Here is a 13467-nt window from a genome sequence, read left to right as displayed (position 1 = left end):
AGCTAAAAATAAGAATTTTAATACATTTCACTTTTTCTGTGTTCTAGACAACTGGTTTTTTTTGTCTTGAGAGTTTGCAGTCCAAGTACACCATCACTCAAAAGAAATCTGTTGTAGCAGAGGAATTCTTTCTCCAGTTTGAAAGCATTTGTATTTAGAGACAGAGAAAGGGGAGCTAACTTGTTACAGTCCAATTTACTGATAAGGAGATGCAACCTAGACAATTTTCACTTAACTTTCATTAATTTTCATCTTAATTAAAGTTTTGAAATCTTTTTATATGTTTTCCTTAGTACTACTATACCACAATTCCTACAAAAGCTTAAGAGGCAAATTTAAAATGCATTTTTTAGTTTCTCTAACTAAACCATTTTGTTTTCTCTTTAAAATTTATCACTTGTATATACCCTTTTCAAAGACATCTCCAATTTGCTTTTTAAATAGGAATTATTTTTCTCCTGGCTGTCTAGTACAGCCTCATTGCACTGACCTGACCATGGTTCACTAACAAATCATATATGAGAAACAACTAAGTCCAAAATCCCCCAGAGGGATTTTTTTTATATCATATTCAAGTGCTCTATCATCTGAGACTAGCATTAGCTAAGCTGCTGTTGCTTTACTTAGAGTCACACTTGATAACCATATTTTAGTCTTTAAAAATCTATAAACAAAAGTTTAAAATAGGGGTAATAAAATAGGAGATTTACAGAAACTGAGGGGGTCTATGCCAAAAAGTTTTATGATTCTCAAGGAAATAGTATTTCCTTAATTAAGCTTTTAAAAGCATTTAAAAATATTTATTTATTGACAAATACATACATTTGTCCTGCTAAAAAAATAAACATGTAAAAACTATACTGAAATTATGTTGAGGTAAACAACTGATAGTAAAGATTGCACGGTGAGGCTTCTACAATCTGTCCTGTTCTGTTTCAACAAGTACATGTTTTACTTCTGTGAAGTCCATTGGTTTAAAAATGCCCAAAATATTTGAGAAAAGATTGTGATGCATTACAATTGGTTTTATTTTAACTTTCATCTTTCTACTTAATCTTTAATGCAGAATGATTGATTGGCACTGGAGTTCTACATTAAAGTCCTGCATGCTTCAGAGGTATTGGTTCAGTTGTAATTTGGAGCCATCCCAGCAGAGGCAGTTCAATATTCCTATCTACTGGAACCCTGAAATAACCTGCTAATGTCTGCTTTGTGGCGTGGTGGGTGCACTGCAGCATCATGCTGCTGCCCAGATATTTGAGGCTTTTCTGTATGGATTTGAAACACACCCTGTGTGAGAAAAGACAGAATGCAGAAGTGCTGGGCTCATTATCTTGGAAGGGCATTGGCAGTGCTGCAGAGGGGTGTGGGCAGCAGGCTGGCCAAGAAAGAGTGGAAATAGCAAGGTTGAAAGCAAAAGGGTTCCCTGCTTTTTCAAAAATAAATTATGAAGATGGTTCAGAGAGAATAGGAATTGAAACACCCTATCACTGCTCATGATGATAAGGGAGTCTTGTAAATAGGCCAGGAGAAACACGGTGGCTATCATCACAAACATAAAAATGCCAGTTCTGTTTAACTCTCCAGACTACTGTCCAGGAGGTGGGACAAAGCCAGGTGGAGATTTGTTTAAAAGCCTTTTTAATAGAGATTTGACTTCACATTAAAGACTTTGTTAACTGAAGGGAATGATGAAATAATTCATGCTCTTTTTAGTAACATGAATAAATTGTAGATGGCTCACTTTAAAATACATTCACCATTAGAATAACCTGTATCCTCAGAGTCGCATAATACATATGTCTCCTCTACTCCATTTGGAAATATGTGTATAACCAGAAGTATAATTTGAAATTTGGTGTCCCTGACATGTAGTCAGCCAGATGTACACCTAAGTTGGGAATATCAGATCACTGATCCTAGTCAGACCAGTGCAGCACACACACACACATACAGCTCAGTACAGGCCAAAGTATTTTGCTTATCCAGGTCTGAATGGAAGGTGCAGGATATTTGATGTAAAGGGCCAGCAGCTGTGTTGGAGAGTTTCCTCAGTGGGCAGAGCACCACTTTAGGTGCCTTCCCAGCACACTTGGTCTGCTTTAGTAACCACACATTCTGAATTTTCTCTGCAGCACAAAGCAGAGAGTAAAACCAGGATAGTTTGGACACAGCCCTCAAAAGCAACCTGTTCAAACAAAATTCTGACATCAACACTCACCAAATTAAAGTCCTTCTGGTTGACCACATATGAGTGTGCTGGGAAGGTTCAAAATAAGGTCTGGAGTTTGTCCTGTGCTCAAAATACAAGACTCCTTGTTAACAAGCAGTTACAGAGTTTAAATTTGGCAGGAATTTTACTGACACAAAAGGGAAATGAATTTAGGAGAACGCACATCCAGAATGGGTGCTGTAAACCTAAGAAGCACTATTTATACATGAGAATGCCTCTTAAAACATTTTTTATATTAAAGGAATCCAGAATACAGATAACCTAATGGACTCCTATTCCCAAATGAAGGACAGATACATTGGCAATGGAAAAGGAACAAATCTCGCTTTGGTTATGTAGCTAGAAATAACTAGAGTTTCTAGAAGGCAATTTCAACTGCCAGTCCCACAACTATGGAACTCCACTGATGTGAAAGCATGTGGCTGTTGCACCTCTGTTCTAAGCCAATTTTGCAAAGTAATTTTTCCTAGAAAACAGAGTTAAAACATTTGAAAATAATCTGGGAGTCAATTTTATTTCCAGTCTTTTTTTTTTTTCTTGTCAAGTATGGATACTCTTTGTAAACAATTTATAGAGTTCTCACTTGCACCAGCTTGTGCTCAGCAGGTATTTGTTTTCAACAATGACTTGAACTTTAATAAGCTCATATCCATACTTTGTGCTGTGTTGCTCCCAGAGATGAAAGCTTAGGATTAAAATAGCAAAGCAAATCACAGGATTTTAACTGCCACCCAAAAGCAAATTTAAAGTTTTGTTAGAATTGTTTCTGTGGGTTTTGTTGGTTTTGTTTGGTTTTGTGTGTGTGTGGTGTGTATGTGTGTTAAAAATAATGGTTTGCTTTGATTTCCTCAACACTGTTCTTTTATTCCAGGACTTCCTTTATTTCATTTTTTTTCTTGTTCCTTTGGTGTGTTTTATTTGTGGAGCAGGATATGGTGTTCATTAGGAATGTGCAAATTGGAAGACAATTCATACACTGCATATTCTCTGAACATCTACCTGGACTGCAAAGCACTGCCAGCTGTGCAGTGTTCTGCAAATGCAGGTTACAGCCACACACTCACTGTGCTTCAGCATTGATGGCAAAGTTGTTTTCTTCACATTAATACAACCATTTAGATTTAGCATCCAGTTGAAAATAGCTGTCACTGCCCAGTTCTGAAGCACAGGCAAAACCAGAAGCACAAGGGCCACACTGAAACCTGATTAAGCAGAGGCAAATTCAGAGACTTTGACTTCTCTGCAGTTTTTGCCCACTGAAATGAAGGTCCAGATAAGTACTTGCATATTCTTTGGAAGTACTCCTGGTATTCAAGTGAACAAAAAAAGCAGCAAAATTTGGCTGAAATTGTCAGGGAAATTTATTTGTATTCTTTTTAGGGAGTTTGAATAACTTCTTTACCATAATTAACCTTTAAGATTCTACTGGTAGTGATAAATTATGCATGAACCTAAAAGTAGAAAATCTAGCAAAAAAATAAACAATTTAAAAATATTTGTGTGTTGACTTGGTTTTGTTGGGAAGGTTTTTTTAATTATTTTAAGAAGTATCTGGTTTGTAGCAACATTTGAAACCATATTTTGTAGGTTACTGTATGTGATGGCCTGTTTGGAGTAAACCATGTAGCTGAATGATGTTGGAATGTGCTAAGAGAATCATATTCCTAAAATTGTAATATTATTCAGTGTTTGTTAATGAAATTGAACTAAATACTCGGTACTGAGTATTCAGTAATACTGAACTAATACTAAATTCCATCTGATGTTACATTTTCACTGAAAAGCAAAGTAGTTTTGCTGTTAATAGCACATATTGATAGGTAAGAAAGGGAGCAGTTAACTGGAACATATGGTTGGCATGATTAAAAGAGTCCTGTTTCCATGCCAAAAAGTTCTTGACTACAGCTGTAAAAGACTTGTTAATTGTGGCCACCCCAAAAGGAGCCAGCTGATCACTGAGGCTCCCCCAGCTGCACTGCATGAGGGATGTTTGTGTTGATGCCTTGTGAAGGCTGATCTAGAACAGACTAGACAGAGGTATAGAATAAAGTAGGGATTTTGGAAGGTTTTAATGGATTCATTTTGGGTAGTATAAGAGCCCAGGCAGGCCTACACTGAAGATGAACCCAAAATGGTCACAGGGTCTTACACTTTTGTAAGTTCTGGTCCATTTGCATATTGGAGCTAACTGTCTAAGTAGAGCTTTAGCTTATGAATACTTCTTATTCTTCTCTCTTAATTCTGCCATAGTTTATGCTCTTGGGGCTGAGATTTGTATTCTTTGTCCTTGGTCCCCAGCTGGAGAAGAAATTGTTTTGTCTCCCTACCATCCCCTAGTACGAAGCTCAGAACTGCACATCAAAGAAGCACAGAATCTGAAAATATAAAAGCTAAAACCTGAGGCACCAGTGTAAGGGATTGCTGGGGATGGGTCTGAGGCTCGTTCAAGCACAATCTTCTCTGCTCCTGTGGGCTGTAGCTTGGGTGTGTGCAGAGCTCTGAACTTACACATTTTGAGCATTGCTTTTGTGGCAGGGTTGGCTATTCCCTGTGCAGCCAGGAGCTGCTGCAGGAGCTGAGGCACTGCTGGAGTTTGGAAGTTTTGGGGTTCCCCAGTCTATGAGCAGCTGGAACATCTTGGGAAGAGGCTGTGGCCTGGGGGGTTTCTGCAGCAGGCACTAAATGGAGCCCTTCTTGCTCCAGGGCTGTACTGCTGTGTGTGGATGTGTGAATTGGCTCTGTGCAAGCACATCTGGAGAGGGGCAGATTTGGAGCTGTGAGGTTTAACCATCAGGATGGGTTAGATATGCTGAACTTGCACGGAGGTGCAGGTGGTAAATATGAAAAATATGAGACTGGGTAGATTTACCCAGTGATAATTTATGATGTTTATTTCTCCACAAACACAGTTAAACTTTCCCCTACTCTCACCTCACCCTTCCTAGTAGTATCATTTTTAGCAACACAAAAAGATTTAGATGTGTGGTTTCCAGAGCAAGTATGAATTCAAATCAAAGGTAAGGAGTTGTCTTTAAATAAGTACAAAGGAATTATTCAATGTCTATTTTTTTTTGCAATGAAGAGATGCATAATAGAGAGGTTAAGATCTTTAATTTAACATGGAAATGAACTAAAAAGAAGACATTTTACTCTCTCTGAATTTGCATTGCATAATTGCATTTTAATGAATTAACTGCATTTCATAGGCCTTAAATGAACGTGAATCTAATAGCTGAACCCTTGCCACATGATGTTCTCATTGTGGGCTCAAAGTGAGACTCTCTTACCTACAAATTATATTCTCAGTTTCAGTGATGAAAGGATACTGCTTACCATAACAAAAGTTATGAACAGGTTTAGTAGTTAAATGCATATAGGGTGCTGCTGTTTGATGTGTTCTATTTACATTTAGTTGCATCTCTGTTTTTAAGGACCAGAGTAATTTGGAAACAGGAAAACTTTTGGGTAGCTTTGTTAAATTTGGATTGTTCTGCCCTTAGAATCTCTGTGGTATGTGTTGTATGATGCCATTGTGGGGTCTCTGCCAGATTTGATATCAGAACATTGTGCAGAGCATTGGTTTGGGGACCTTAAACTACAAACAGTGCCTTAAAAGCAGAAAATTTGCTAAATGCAGCAGGAGTGTGCTGCACTCCTCTTGCCAGGAGACTGTTGAACTATCATTGCTCCTGCTTTCACAACAGAGTGTATTTGTAAGAGAAATACTTTGTAGGGTTACAATTTGACTTCTGTAAACCAGATTTCACAAGCTAAGAGTTGAGAACTGCTCAATATCCACTGCTGATACTTGATTTTACAATTTCCTGTGTTTGCCTTGCTCTCTGAGCCACCAGACTTTCAGCTTTACTTGAAGTTATCCAAGGACACACATAGGTTAAAAATTAAGTCATCTATATGATTTTCTTAAATTGTGGGATTAAGTTTTGCTAGGTACAGTTGAAAGTATTCTACTCTTTCATAAGTTACTAATTAAAGGTGGTGTGATTAATTTCCTTTTGAAGGGAGATGTTTGTGATTTGGGGTTGGATTTTTTTGTTTGTGTTAGTTTTTACATTTTACTGCAAGTTATGCTAAAGCCTTGTTTTAGAGCAAGCATTTACATCTGGTAAAATTCAGCCAGTTTGTGCTGACTCATTCTCTGAATTATTGAGAATACTAAGTGGCCAGAAAGGAAACATGAAGAATGATAAGATTCAGTTTGCAGATGCTTATATTGATCATGTCTGATAAAATCTTGTATTAAACGGCTTTCATGGTCTTTGATTTTTAAGCTCAGTGGCACATCTCTATCTCTTTTATGAGATCTAAATTAATCTACTTATTAGGGGGTTTAGAAAAATGCAAGTTACATTACAGAAATAATCATATGCCTCTGGTATTTATTTTTCTCATTACCCAACATATCTCAAACACTGTAAAACTGTACCACAGGAACATAGGTAGTTCCTGACGGTTTTATCCCCAGGGAGCTTGACTATTAGCCTAATTGCCTGGCTACTTAGAATGTGGGGGGGAAGAAAGGGATTTGAGACACAAACCCACAGTTTCAAGTTCTTTATAAATAAGAAGGTTGCAATTAACAATACTTACTTTTAATAGGCTCTTAAATGTCTTGGGGTTATATAACTAGGTCTGCGCTGATGTACAAGCACCTCTCAAATAATTAAAAATGTAGTAATAGGTACAATCTCTCACTCTTCCAAATAAGTTTGTTTTTTTTTTTCTTCTGCCTGCTGCCAGCTTGTAGCCACTTTGTGTAGAGTTCAGTACACTTGTTATTTGTGTTTCAGAGAAGGAATTATTTAGGGAAAGCTAATTTAAAGAAATGAGTTCTGCAATTAGAAATGCAAGATTTGTATTTTTTTCCATCCTAGTTTTTGAAGTTCTCTTTGGTGCAGTGCTACACTTTCATTTGTAAATTGCTTTGATACATTTGGGATAAGTTTAATGTCAACCTTTTGAAGCCATTTCAGAAAAGTGTCTCAGGTTTTGTGAAAGACAGCTTGTCAGGTTGCCACTGCCCTGAAACTTGGATTTGATTGATTTGATCATTGCGTATCTTTATGAACCAATTCCCATTAATTAATCATTGGAAAATATATACAGGAATACTTGATACATTTATAGTGATTTCATGTTTAGCACTTAGTTTAACAAAACCTAATGAAAACAAACAGCATTGTGAATATCAAACTGATGGTGTGTTAACATGAAACCATTCCTAAAAGCACGTGGATTGCTGGAGGTTGTCTCAGATTCTGTGTTCAATTTATGCCTTTGAAGGACTGTAAGGTCCTTCTTGTATCTTGAAGGATCTGCCCTTTACAAAAGTGTGTAACTTGCTGTTTCATAGTAAAGAAAGCAAGCTCAGAGTCTTGTTGATTTTGAATTGCAAAGGAGAAGCTATTTTGAAACAAGCTTAAATATGTGCACTAATGAGTTACAGTAAGGGTCCTTAATAATTAAGAAATATGCTGACCTGAAGCAGTTATATTTTTAGAACTGTTACATAATGGTTATATCAGCAAACATTTTTATTTTCATTTCCTTCGTATTCTTCAGTGATGTATTTTTATGTAAAGAGGGCCTTACAAGGCTACTTCCCCTCCTTCCTCCTTTTCTTACTGATTTGCTATGCTACTTATTGGGAAACTCTTAGAACCCCTAAAAATTCTAAACAGCAATTCAGAAAACCTAATAAGGTTATTCTCTCTTTTTTAATTCTAAAAAAAGTTATGTGAGACCAATGATTTGATCTCTTCTCACACCCTGGGGTGATCTTTCTGCCATGATTGGTGTCTGTTTAGCCTTCAGCATTAGAAGAGAATTCTGGAAAGCATTAATACCAGCACAGATACACCTATCCTCAGACACCTCCTTCTGCTATTTTAGTGTGTACATATTGGTATGTAATAGGTATCAATGCCTAGAAGGTTCATCTGAAATGTAGAATGGATCTGTTCAGACTGCAGTATTCACCAAATTCAATATGTATGACCTGTGAATATTTCATAGTGGAAGTGGTGCTTTGGTGGTGGTTTGTTTGATTCTTTTGTGGGTTTTGGTGTTTGTTTTTTTTTTTTTCATTAAAACAAACAAGAAAAACAAATAAAATCAAACAAAAACTTTATAACATAATTCACCTTTAGTAAATTTCCCCTGTAGTCAGATTTGGTAAGTGATATACCTGAACTTCCATCATTCTTGGAGAAAAAAAAAATCAGCAAGTACATGTCATGTTACTGCTGATGCTTGCTCCTTGCTCACTGTACATGTGTAACACTTAGGAGCATAAATGAAAGTTTTAAGCAAACACTTTCAGGGCCAGGATCCACTAAAACAAATACAATCCATGCACAAATACAAATGCCAGCACATATGCATGCAGCTAGAAAAGATAAGCTTTAACCTGGCTTAGCAATCCAAATAACATTTGGGCAAACTTTTTAACTGTCATTCAGTTCAGTGTGAGAGATGTCCTTGGTTTTTGGGTTTTTTTTTGGTTTTTTCACCTCTGGCCCACATGCATTTGAAGAAGGCTCACTACTAATGTAATTATTTATGGAAGTGGCTGTTGTAATATTTATGGAAGGAAAAACTGAATCATGGAGCTGAAAAGTTCAAAAGTGTTATTGTTGGGAAAGGACAATATTAGTACATCAGTTAGAAATGTTTGGGTTTATAAATTTTCCTCATGAGGTTGCTTTCTTCAATCACTAGGTTTAACAGCTTAAAGTTTATAAGCAGTAATAGAGCTAAAATCCTGTTCACACAATGAAGAGTGTGTTTGAATTCTGACTCTGTACTAATTTTTTATTATGTGAGTCCATTTTATATTAACTTCCAGTAACTACTTTCAGTTTCAAAATTGAAACTTGAAAAATTGTGGCAAAATGTAGTCTGCAACTGTGTTCTGAGTATAACACAGTTGGCATCAAATTGCTATTTAGGTATGAAGAGCAAACATTCTGTAAATGAGTTTTTCTTAATTAGTTTTCACCAAATTGATATATGGTTAACTAATCTGTCATCTATCACTAAGCAGTACTTCTGTTGTATTCAATCTTTTCTAGTATATGTGAGCATGTATATGCTTATTCTTTTTAAAGTTTTCATAGAAAAATAACATATGGGGGAAAAAAGTATGTTTACATTTGCATGACCTCAATTTCAATATTTAATTGAACTCCTTTGTGCAAGACCATGGGTTCTGTGTGAAATTTTTACCTCCCAATTTCTGGTCTAACTTTTTTTCTCTTCTACAGAAATAAACATCTGCATTGTGATTTAGTAAATGTGTAATTTGGCAACTTGGTATGAAGGAATACTATGAATTTATTTATAGAGAAGCATTGCTTTAAAAATTTTCAGTCAGTGAACAGGTTCAGCTGCTTAAAATACACAACTCCTCTAAGTCTATATGACTAAATTTTTCTATATGAATTTCCAAAGGCATAACTCTCTCCTGTAAACATTAGAATATGTGACTTTAGGTGTACTTTTTCCCAAGAAATTATTTCCAGACACTCACTGTCAGGAGCACAGTATATGGTCAAAATATTTATGAAATGCAGCTAAAATGTCAGGTCTCTCCAAACTGCTTCTGGTTCCCTGGTTGGCTAAAACAAATGTGGGCATGGCTGGGTTGAATTGGAGGATCTGAGCTCTCTCAGGAGTGACCTTCACAAAAATGTAGAGAGGAAATGCTCCATACATAGCCTGCCTTTACCAGGTAAAGGTATTAGGGGGATTTTACAGGCTTGGACATCTGCAGGCTCCTAAAAAACACAATATATAGAAAATCCTAACATTTCTGGGGGAAGAACAGTTAATATAGTGATAGCACCATGTAATATTTGGAATTGTTTAGGAAAAAAAGTGGGCAATCATGGCAGGCTAAAATCTGTGAGCTGTTGGAGCATCAATCCCAGCTCACAGGTGGTCATGATTCCCATTTATTTACTGCAGCTGATGGAGTCAGATTCACTAGTGATGCTGCTCACCTACAGCCTAGTATTGGTCAAGTATTAAAAGTCATTATTCATTATGTAAATTGTAGGTAATGATTTATAACTATAGTGACTCCCAGCAAAGGAGTTCCCAGCCAATGCAAAGGAGCAGGGAAAAGCGTGTGAGAATTGTGTGGTTGGACTAGTGAGAGACTATCACTAAGATCCAGGTACCACAAATTATTTTATTCATCTAAAAAACCACAGTGCAAATACCAAAGATGAATGGAAAGGGTGCTTGTATAAAAATAAAAGCTCAAACCACTTTGCACTTCAATTTAGTAATAGACGTGTATATATATATTTTTAGTGGTAGGTGCATATATATATATATATATATATGCACTATATATATTCAGGGTGTTCTGGTCTTTTGTTTTTGGGTTTTATTTGGCTTTTTTTGAGTGTTTTGGTTTATTTTAACCAGAGAAACAAGAGCAGCTTAGAGAGTTGTGTAATACCCTCTGTATCTGGTTGTTGCTGAAAAAACAGCAAAGTAGGACTTCATTTAGCTTGCTAATATAGGACACACAAAGAGATAATCAACTTAAATTCCTGATACAAGTGTGTCCTATTTCAACAGCACATTCTAGCTCTGGAAAAGAGACCCCATCCTGACAGAAGTATATCTGACAGTTTCCTCTGTTTAACAATAGGCAGTGCTGTAAATATGTTTTCTTGTATCAAAAGGAACACATCATTTGCTCTGCTGTGTAGCATTGTGAATGGCATTTAAAGTTTTCTGTCCTTTGTAGCCTTTGCAAGTGATTTAATTTGCTCAGTGCAAAGTGAGAGATGCTATAATGACAGAAAGCTGCATACTTAAGTGGCAGGTTTCTTCTTGCATTGAGGTCTCAATGGGGATTTTGGAAGAGAGTTCCGAAATATTCTGTTTCATGTAAAATACCATCATTTGTAATCACCAATGTTGAGTTAAATAATGTAATCAGGAGTGAGGGTCACTCACAGTACATTTTATTTCCAGTTGTGAAGTTAGTACTGTGATAAGCCTTGTCTTAGAAGTGACTGCAGAGCCATGAAAAATATGCTGAAATATCATGGAAAGGTGATAAATATCCTGATATCATCAGCCCGTTCTTGGGTCCATTTTCATCCTTTCCTGGTTTTCTTTTTTCCTCACAGTACCAGTTATTTTAATGAAAGAAATTCTCTTTCCCTGGTGTCGGTCTTGGAAAGCTTTTGAAAATAAGAGCATTTAAAAAATGATATTTTGTTGTTAAACATGGGGAGATGGTGTTCCTTGTAGTCTTAGTTCTCATTAAATGGGAGAGTTCCTGCTGGCTTGCTGCTATTTCTCCAAGCTGTTTCTTTGTTTTCTACCTGGAAAACAGCCAAAGTCAAGGCAGATATAAACATGTATATTGATATTGCTCTAAGTTTACTGGAGCAATTCCTGATATTCATTGTAAAACAGAGTCAGAAGTAAGGCTAAATGTACAGGACATGCTTTCTGTAAGTATAGGGCATTCTGTAGTTCCAAGAATGATGAAGGAAATCAGCACATTTGTTGATGGGTAAGTTCCTACACTCTGGGAGGAATTTCCAACAGCAGGTGAGTGCCTGAAGGGTCCTCTACTGTCCCTGTAGATATTAACATGTGCACCTCATGCCTGGTATTGGATATAGTATTTGTGATTATGACAACTTGTAGATTCAGAAAAAGTGCTACTGTGAACTAATTCCTGCAGCAATGAAAATGGAAGGCTGTTGTGTTTTAAAGTATTCAAACTGTCCTTTTCAAAGTGCTCTGCTATTGTTTCAAAAGGCTGTGCTATTCTCAGAGTCCTCAAATTCATGTTGGTGTTTCTCTCTGTCAGCATCCAATGGGAAGAGAGTTACCTAATAATTACCCAGTGGTATTTATTCTTCTATCTAAAAATGAGTTTTTTAAATGTGATAAAGCTTTGGATTGATTTAGGTCATTAGCATTTAAGTTTTATTAAATAGTATTTCAATATTTCAAGAATACAGAACATATTTTTTTTTAGCATAAATGTGCATGCTTGTTTTCTGAAATGTCAAATATCTGTGCTACTCTGGGGAAAAAAAAATCAAATTTCTATTAAGATATGCTGAATGAGTGTCCCTGTTCCCAAGCAACACCCTTTGCTGGTGTTTGCATTACTTTAGTCTGTTTCTAAGAGACAGTCATGCACACATTGATTGCAAGTACATGTATGACAAAATGTTTTCATTAGTGTGCTCACGGGATTTCACATTTGATGTGATAGGAAACAGCACTTTGCATTAAGCACATGATGCTTTCCTTCTCCCTTAACACCCACAGTGAAGGAGGCACACCTGGAGTGCAACTGCCCTTACCTGCACACACACTGTTACAGTCAGTATAATAATCCTCCTTCCTTCCTCTCCACAGTATCTATTCTATGTGTCCTTTTGTTGTGCTCCTGTTTTCTCCAATAATGTGTCCAAGTTATCCAGTAGAGCCTGCCTATATTGGCCACTACATCCCCTTGAAGGTTTGGATGTTCTCAAAGGTTTATCTGTGCTCAGTTGAAAGATGATTCACCTCTGCACCTAAGGATGCTCATGGATAACAACATTGCTGCAGTAGATCTGGCTGTGTTCTGAAATGAAGAAACCTTTGGTGAAAGACACCATTTGGGATTATTGCATTTTTGCTGAGTCTTTTAAATCATATCTTGACTGTGTTCTCATGTGTATTCCTAAAGCCCCCAAAGCCTCCTTCATTCTTTCATCAGCAAAATTCTGTAAATTCTGTGTCTGTGGCAGGAGAAGACATTCTCTCCATCAATGACAGGATCTTTTAGAATGTTCATCTGCAACTGTCATGAATGTCAGTCACTGAGATTCAGAAACTGGTGTACTTCAGTAGTGCTTGCAAATCAAGGGTACAAGAGTGGAGCTGTGCATTTCAGCAATGACATCTCTTTGCACGTGCAGCTTCCTGGGATTGTCAAAAACACAATTTCAAATTCACCATTCTGAGTTTTAAAGGTCTGGGATATAAGCACGACCTGTTGTTTGCATTCAGAGGTTTCATGTTCAGGTTTGCTAACAGGAATAGGCCTCCATGTTAAACAAGGGCCCTAACTGGAGAGTCAGGGTTTTTAGGGTTTGCCACTGGGTTTCATATGGAAATGTAGGTTTTAACATACTTGTGTATCTTTCCACTTGGCTGGCAGAAGAAATACTTCCTTA

General features: G+C 36.8%; 1 protein-coding gene across 4 annotated transcripts in view; it reads left to right on the top strand.

The window, feature by feature from the left end:
• Positions 1 to 13467, top strand: part of TENM2 (teneurin transmembrane protein 2) — a 1518527-nt gene that overhangs the window by 528899 nt on the left and 976161 nt on the right. Inside the window, exon 1 of one of the 4 annotated variants that reach the window (XM_085591000.1) lies at positions 11583 to 11836. The exons of the other annotated variants lie outside the window; for them this stretch is intronic. The gene's annotated coding sequence lies outside the window, so the exon portion shown is untranslated. Of the gene's footprint in view, positions 1 to 11582; positions 11837 to 13467 lie in introns of those variants that run through there. 4 annotated transcript variants of the gene reach the window in all.

The sequence above is a fragment of the Lonchura striata genome, chromosome 13 (genome assembly GCF_050655825.1).
Source record: "Lonchura striata isolate lonStrDom1 chromosome 13, ASM5065582v1, whole genome shotgun sequence".
Classification (NCBI taxonomy): domain Eukaryota; kingdom Metazoa; phylum Chordata; class Aves; order Passeriformes; family Estrildidae; genus Lonchura; species Lonchura striata.
The sequence above is the reverse complement of the archived record's forward strand: the minus strand, read 5'-3'. Positions and strand labels throughout refer to the sequence as shown.